At 39.2% G+C, this 7669-nt stretch overlaps 2 pseudogenes; one reads left to right on the top strand and one right to left on the bottom strand.

Moving 5' to 3' along the window:
• Window positions 1-1955: 1955 nt before the first annotated feature.
• Window positions 1956-2074, top strand: LOC118606619 (annotated as a pseudogene).
• A 1871-nt stretch (window positions 2075-3945) lies between these two features.
• Window positions 3946-7219, bottom strand: LOC107517413 (annotated as a pseudogene).
• Between the last annotated feature and the right edge of the window lie 450 nt (window positions 7220-7669).

Raw genomic sequence — 7669 nt, 5'->3', positions numbered from 1 at the left:
AATCCACCAATCTAGGTAACTCTGAATCAAAAAATAAACTTGGTTGATGGCAGTGGCCTTCTTAGGCCCAAGCAAGTATATTTACCTTGTTCTCAAGCTTTATAGTAATTAGATTTCTGAATAATAATCAAAAATATTTTATATATAATATTTTAACTATGAAGACACATACAAAAAAGTACTTGTTTTAGGTAAAATTTTTGCTTAAAGAACTATATTGATTTTTGAGCCTAATCAAATTCGTGACTTTCCCATATTACTGCAGAAAATGTTTATAAGCTTCTTTACCTGACACTAGAAAAGCATTTTATTTGTCTTTAATAGAAGTATCACAACCAATTAATAAAATGAGTTTAGTGTTTCAATATAAAAGCAGTTCTCCCATGAAAAAGTTGGATGCAATATGGGATTTATTTTTTTGTTCTGCCACATTAGGAAAGGGCTTCCTGCCAAAAGATTTCAGCTTAGAAGTCACAACCTTACCTCTTTAAGCTCTACTTACAGGCAAATAATACAAAAGGAAGAGAAATGAAATGTAATATATCATGGTGAAAACTACAACCCTATTTGGGAAGCCACTTATAGAAGATTTGTTATGTTAACTCTTCACCAATTGTAACATGACAAATTGTAACATAACATAACACATTATAAACGTATGATATTACACAATCATAAGCTCCTTTAAATCAGGGCTTTATCCATACTTTGTAATTTCACTACCTCACATTACCCTCTTCTCTGGCAATTAGAGCATAGACTCATATACTGTAGGCACTGCTTAATAAATAACCCTTTAAATGTCATTATGCCAACACTCCTCAAACCATATTCTTACATATTCTACAGAAAAAGAAAAATTTGGTAGTCAACCAGATTCAGGAAAATCCATATGCTATTTCACCTTCTTAGAAATTCACATCCCAATTGCATAAACTCTAAAAAGTCTTGCTGAAAACACTTGTTCAACTTGACTTAATACAGCATTTCTCAAGTGTGGTTAATTTTATGTGTCAACTGGGCTAAAGGATGCCTAGAAAGCTAGTTTAAAAAAATAATGATAATAACTTCTGAGTTTGTTTCCGGAAGAGATTAGCATTTGAACTAGTGAACTGAGTATCACTGAATCCATCGAGGGTCCACACAGGACAAAAAGGCTGGAGAAGGGCAAATTTGCTTTCTCCATCTGAGCTTGGGCATCCATTTTCTCCTGCCCCCGGACATCAGCCCTCCTGGTCCTCGGGCCTTCAGACTCAGACTGGGGGTTACACTATCAGCAACCCCTATCTTCACCCCAGTGCCCAAGCCTTTCGATGATTTCAAACTGAATTACACCACTGTTTTCCCAGTTCTCCAGGGTGCAAAAGGCAGATTGTGGGAATTCTCAGCCTCCATAAGAAGTGAACCTATTGTATTCCTATAATAAATATAAGATATATATATTCTATTGGTTCTATTTCTCTGGAGAACCCTAATATAGCAAGCATATTTGACAGTAGGGCCCTTCACAGAAGCATCAGTGTCCTGTGGAATAAAACCTCAGAAATCTTCAGTTGTCCAGTTCAAACCAAGAATCAGACTTAAGAAGGAAAGGCACAGGCTTCTGGAGGCAGACCATGAATTCCGCCATCATTGGATTCACTGTGACCCTGTGCAAGTTACTTACCCTTTCTGAACCTCAGTTTTTCCAAATGCAAACTAGACGATAAGGCATCCTTCATAGATTTTTGTCGTTATTGTTAAATAAGATCATGTACTATATTGTCTGTCATAAAAAAAAGTTTTTCTATTCTTCCCCAAAGGAAGAACTACCCGTTCCCTTTAGGAGAATGAAAGAAAAAAGGAAGTAATGTTTATATTAGGATATTAGTTATTGATGCATGTGGGAAAATTAGGATCAAGTAGGGGTCCGGTTTTTTCTCCTGAAGTTAACCGAAAAATTAAAAATGCATTGAGTCTATAGCCGTACTACCCTGAACAAGCCCGATCCTATCTGATCTCAGAAGCTAAGCAGGGTTGGGCCTGGTTAGTACTTGGATGAGAGACCACCTAGGAAGACTGGGTGCTGTAGACATAAAAAATAAGGGGTTGTAAGTTGACAAGGTCCTTGCAATCTGTGAGGTCAACCAAGGATTGCTTCACCTAAAAATAAATAAGTAAAATCAAAATAAAAGTACATTGAAAATACAATAAGCCAGCCATGCTAAAAGAAGTATAACAGTAAAAGCAAAAAAAAAAAAAAAGAAGAAGGAAGAGTCTTATGGAAAGAGATCATAAACATGAAACAGTGGACTTCAAGAGACTGTGTGTTTGCAAATGAATGGAACAACATTTGCTTCTGACCTGAATTCTCTGAACGTTGTGTATACTTCAGAGTAGGAAAGGCTGAGTGTCAGGTTTTTCTTAGCTAACATTAGGGATTCAGGTCTAACTCTTATTCAACTGCTGAAATCCAGTCTAACCTAGATATGCAGTTTCTTTTCAGATGGTATTAATGTGTGTTAACAACCTCTCAGTCCTTGACAAACAACAGCCAGTCTGCACCACAGAGAGAAAACTCAAAAATACTGACAATGAAATGGTAGGTGAGAGAAATTTACTCACCGAAACTTCAACTCCTGCAGTAGACTTGTCGACCCATTACACAGGGATTGAATTTAGTAGATTCCTGACATATGGGCATTAATATGGGCTCAGGGGTTCCCTGCTACTGGCATGGCAGTGGGGCAGGGGGGAGACTTCTTAAAGGCTGTGGCTGCTCTCACAGCTCAGCCAAAGCTTTTGCAGAGGGCACTAGATATTTTTAAACCACAATTCCCTTGCAGCCAAACAAATTGAACAGTTTTTTTCTGGTAAGAAAGCATTAGTTTGTTTCAGAGTCTGATGATAAAGACGTGATCAAAATTATAAACCCTCTGCTCTAATTCTTTCACCCAATTTCCTATGGAAAAGTATATATGCTGCCTATGATATATGCAATGGAATATTAGGAGGCCAAAACATTAATGTTATTCTTACTCTCTTCTCTTTGAAACTCCAATTTGTTTTTAATTGTCATATCTTCATTCTGCACATTAAATGGGGAGGAACCTAAGGATTCGGTATAAAGCCAGCAAAACAGATCTGAAACATACATATGGGAAAGGGCGGGGACAATAAATGTTTTCCCCAACCACATGGTAAACTGCTCAAGGTCTATGAATCTATCTTGATTCCCATTCAGAACACTGTTACCACCATGACCACCAGCACAGTTCTCAGTATCTGCCAGTAACTCATAAATATTGGCCAATGTATTGATATTTTTCTAATATGCAGACTCGATTTGCATGGCCTCTAGGAAAAAGTGCAGGACAAGTGTGATGCTTCTTCTTTGTACTCATTGTCTTCACTACACACAATAGTGCCTGGCAGGAGTTCAGCCCAAGGGAAGGTTCAGTTTGTCTGAGATTAGAATTTTATTTGGAAGTAAACAGCACTTTCCCAAAAGAAACCATATATAAATTTCAACCAAGCTTTACATCTCTCGTTTTCTTTATACAACCAAACTTATGTATGTTGAGTTTTAAAAAAGAAAATATTTTATGTAAAGCTCATCTTTTCTTTATATCTGATGGTGTAGACTGAATGTTTATGCCCCTTCAGAATTCCTTTGTTGAACTCCCGACCCCCAATATGATGGTATTTGGAGATGGGGCCTTTGAGAGGTAATTAGGTTTAGATGGGGCCCCAAGATGGTGGGGCTCCAAGATGGGATTACTGCCTTTATAGGAAAAAGAGAAGATAGTAGAGCTACCTGTCTCTCCAGAAGCACACATCAAGGAAAGGCCATATGAAGACAGTGAGAAGGCAGCCATCTGCAATCCGGGAAGAAAGCTTTTGCCAGTACCCAACCACACTGGCAACCCGATCTTGGACTTCCAACATCTGGAACTGAGAAAATAAATGTTTGTAGTTTAAGCCACCCAGTCTATGATATTTTGTTATAGAAGCCCAAGCAGACCAAGATATCCAATAAAACAACAGAAATAAATGTGACTGAGAATAAAGCTAGTGGTCATATGAGAAAGGACAGCAGTGACACAAAGAAGACATACACTCATAAAGCCATCTTATGTTTTCCTCTGACTTTCTTTTAAAAGATGAAATGCTATAGAATTACCAGAGCCAAAGAGGCTAAGTCTGCTCTTATAAAGGGTTTAGGCACTATTGATATGAAAGTTAAAAGTTCTGTGACTGAGGTTGAAGGTGAAAAATCAGGTCTCCAACAGCAGCCCCACAAGACAATTGCACACTGACAGCATTTGCAAAATCAGATCTTAATTTCCAGACTCATTGGAATTTAGTGCTATGGATTCCAAAGTCCAATCAATGCTCAAACTTCTATATTCACAGAGGGAAGAGGCTGTTATCATCTAATATTCCCCCAAAGCATTTTACTTGTTTTTATAAATTTGCTCTAAAAAAAAGACATTGTATTAATCTGATTCCACAGAGAAACAGAATTAACAGGAGAGAGGGACAGAGACAGAGAGACAGAGATTGTGAGGAACCAGCTCCTGCAACTGTAGGGACTGAGAAGTTCAAAATCTGTAGGGCAGGACAGTGGACTGGAAATTCGGGTAAGAGTTGATGTGGTAGTCTTGAGTCCAAAATATCTAAGGCAGGGCAGCAGTGAGGAAACTCAGACAGAATTGCTATATTGTGGTCTTGAGGACAATTGTTTCTTCTTTGGGAAACTGTAGTCTTTGCTCCAAAAGCCTTTAACTGATTGGATGAGGCTCACCCATATTATCTCTATTTTACTCAAAAGCTATTGACTAAATGTTAATCATATCTAAAAGATATCTTCATAGCAGCACTTAGACTGGAGTTTGGCCAAACAACTGGCGCTATAGCCTACCCAAGTTGACACATAAAATCAACCTCCACAAGTATAAAATGGGAAGTAAAAAGATAACAAAAACAAATTTTCAAATTGTCTTATGTCCTAACCAGCTAATCTTAAGAACTGATCTCATTCCTTGCCACATTAAACAATTCCTTGAATCAAATATGTTCTGTTATACCCAATGGGATGCCTTGCATTTTTACTAAAGTCAACACTGCAAGTGCAAAATGAGTTTCTGAAATGCAAGAAATAAATATCGTCAGCCCTAAACCATGAGATGCCAAAGGTGAGTAACCTAAGGCAAAGCTGCACTCTAAATAGAGGTGGGTTCGTTAAGGCTAAGATGCTGCTTGTTCTTTTAGCCTCACGGGCTGGCCCTATGCCTGGCACACAGTTACCTCAAAAATTATTGTTGACTAAATACACAAATAAATTAAGGAAGTAAAAGAAGTTAATGTTATCAAGGGTACTTCCTATTTTGAGATGACAAAGCCAAGTATAAGACTTTTTTTCACATCAAACATTTGTTTTTACATAGAGCTTTTAACAGAAACAGCCAAAGAAAATTTTTAAAGTTTTATTTGCACGCCTTGGTCTTTAAACGTTGTAACTGTTCCTACATAACAATCCAGTAACCAGGGCTACGTATGTGTGCAGGTTTGCCCAGCACAAGGGTGCCCAGCCATGGAAGACCCTGCCCACTTTCTCTGCAGGCTCTGGCCTGGGCTGCCTCCAGCAAGGAAGCAGTACCTTCTTCTGATGCATACGCAGGCACTAGCCAGCCTGGAGATCCTGAGACTCTCTCCTGCCAATTGGAAGGTAACTGAGCTCTTTCAGAATCCTTCTAGACTTTTAACCACACTCCTGAACCAATGTTTTATTTATCTCTATTAAATCAAAGTCCTAATATTTTTATCCAGAATGAAATAAAACTAGTGAGAACAGTATCAAGCCAATAAAGTATAATATTGAAATCTCAAATAATTAAACCTCAAAGGACATTGAGCTTATTACAAGTTTAACCACTTTTTATTATATGGTGCCACAGATGCCATTTTGCTTTTCTGATCTTGTTTAAAAGTGTGTCTTCCCATCCACTGCGATGGACCTCCTGTAGGTTCATTTTTCACACCAGTAAGATAACAAAGCGGCCACTGGCTCCATTTTCCCCTAGAATGACAATGACTTCATTCCGTCTTTGGATTGCTTAGCTCCTTTTGCTAATCTGTCAGCTGCTTCATTGCCTACAAATCCCAAATGATCAAAAACACACATTCTCTGAATGTCCATGGCCTGAGTAAGTTTCTCTAGCTCTAAGAAGTTCTATTTGTTGGTCACCTTTTTCCCATTGCTTGTTCTCCATCTGTTTTTCTTCCATCCTCAAACTCAATTAGCTATATCATTGATACTGTCCATATATAGAGCCAACTTACTGATGTTTTGCCTATATTTAAAGGGTGGCCAGGCCCCAATTCCTGCCCGTGCCTTCCTCTGCGCATTCCTGGAGCAGCAGCTGCCAGTGTAGACAACAGCGTATTCTCCCATATAAGAGGCCATGTTCCTGCCAACTAAAGGTGTTGCCTCGGTGTTCCGTTTTACATGCTTTGCTCCGAGTTCTCATCTCCTTCAGCCAGGGGCTCACGGAGTCGCTTGTTGACTTTCACTTGTGATTCTTATACATGTTTATCTTTCTGCCCTTCCGAACCATCGGGGTTCCCAAAGTTTCTGATAAAGGCCCAAGCTTCCTTTTCTCTGGCTAACTTCTTAAATCTGGCAGCAGGAAATCGGTCTACCAGTGCTCTACGCTCATTCTAGTTTAGGAAGACCCCGGCCTCGCGGCCGGTCTGCATGATATAGAACATGCCCTGCGGCCACAACGGCAGCGCACAGCTGCCAAAGCGACTCCCGGCACCACACCCAGAAGCCTGGTCGCCCTTCTCTCCCAGGCACCCATGAACATCTTGACTCAGCTTCGCACAGCCATCATATGGTCCAAACTTTTGGTGGCTAGGACTATTTTGTCTGTTTTTGTACTCCCTTACAAAATAGATAATTACCTCTGCAATTTCAACAAGGTACAGACTTACTGTGACTCTAAACCAGTCCCCAAATCAATAGGGTTTCTTGGGTATTTTGGAACCATTCACTTCCCATCCCATGTTGCAGTGCTCAGAATTCAGTAAACATGTTTACCAGCTGTGCGACATTGCGTAATAAGAATAATAATGACACCAAATGTCAGGTACTGTCCTTAATGCCTATATTTAACCATTACAGTCTTAGGAGATGAGTGCTATTAGTCTCTTTTTTACAGAAGAAGAAACTGCAGCACAAATAAATTAAGGAACTTGCTCAGCAGAGTTGGAATTTGACTGTCTGTTTCCAGGCACCTCTTTCTGACTATAATCTATGGCAATTCACTTAGCTGCTCAGAGCCTCACTGTGTTCACTTACAAAACAAAGATGATGAATCCTTTCTTGTATAAGTATCTGAGATTTAGAGCCACTTTACGTAATGCTCATAGTACAGTGTCTGGCACACCACATGGGGGCCTTTTGTAAATGGTTGGTGGTGGAAGTAGGAACAGTAATGGCAATTGCAGTTATCGCTGTTGGTCCTTGTCATCATTGTCATGGCTGAAGAAGACTCCCTCTACAATCAACTCATCTTGGAATCACTACTTAAGTAACAAAATTCAGGGACATGTACTTATCTCTATCACTTGGTTCATAAAATAAATAAAACACACACACTAATAAAGTGAATTCAGGGATGCA

The sequence above is a fragment of the Rousettus aegyptiacus genome, unplaced genomic scaffold (assembly GCF_014176215.1).
Source record: "Rousettus aegyptiacus isolate mRouAeg1 unplaced genomic scaffold, mRouAeg1.p scaffold_m13_p_1, whole genome shotgun sequence".
NCBI lineage: Eukaryota > Metazoa > Chordata > Mammalia > Chiroptera > Pteropodidae > Rousettus > Rousettus aegyptiacus.
This window is presented reverse-complemented; position numbering and strand designations above follow the sequence as displayed.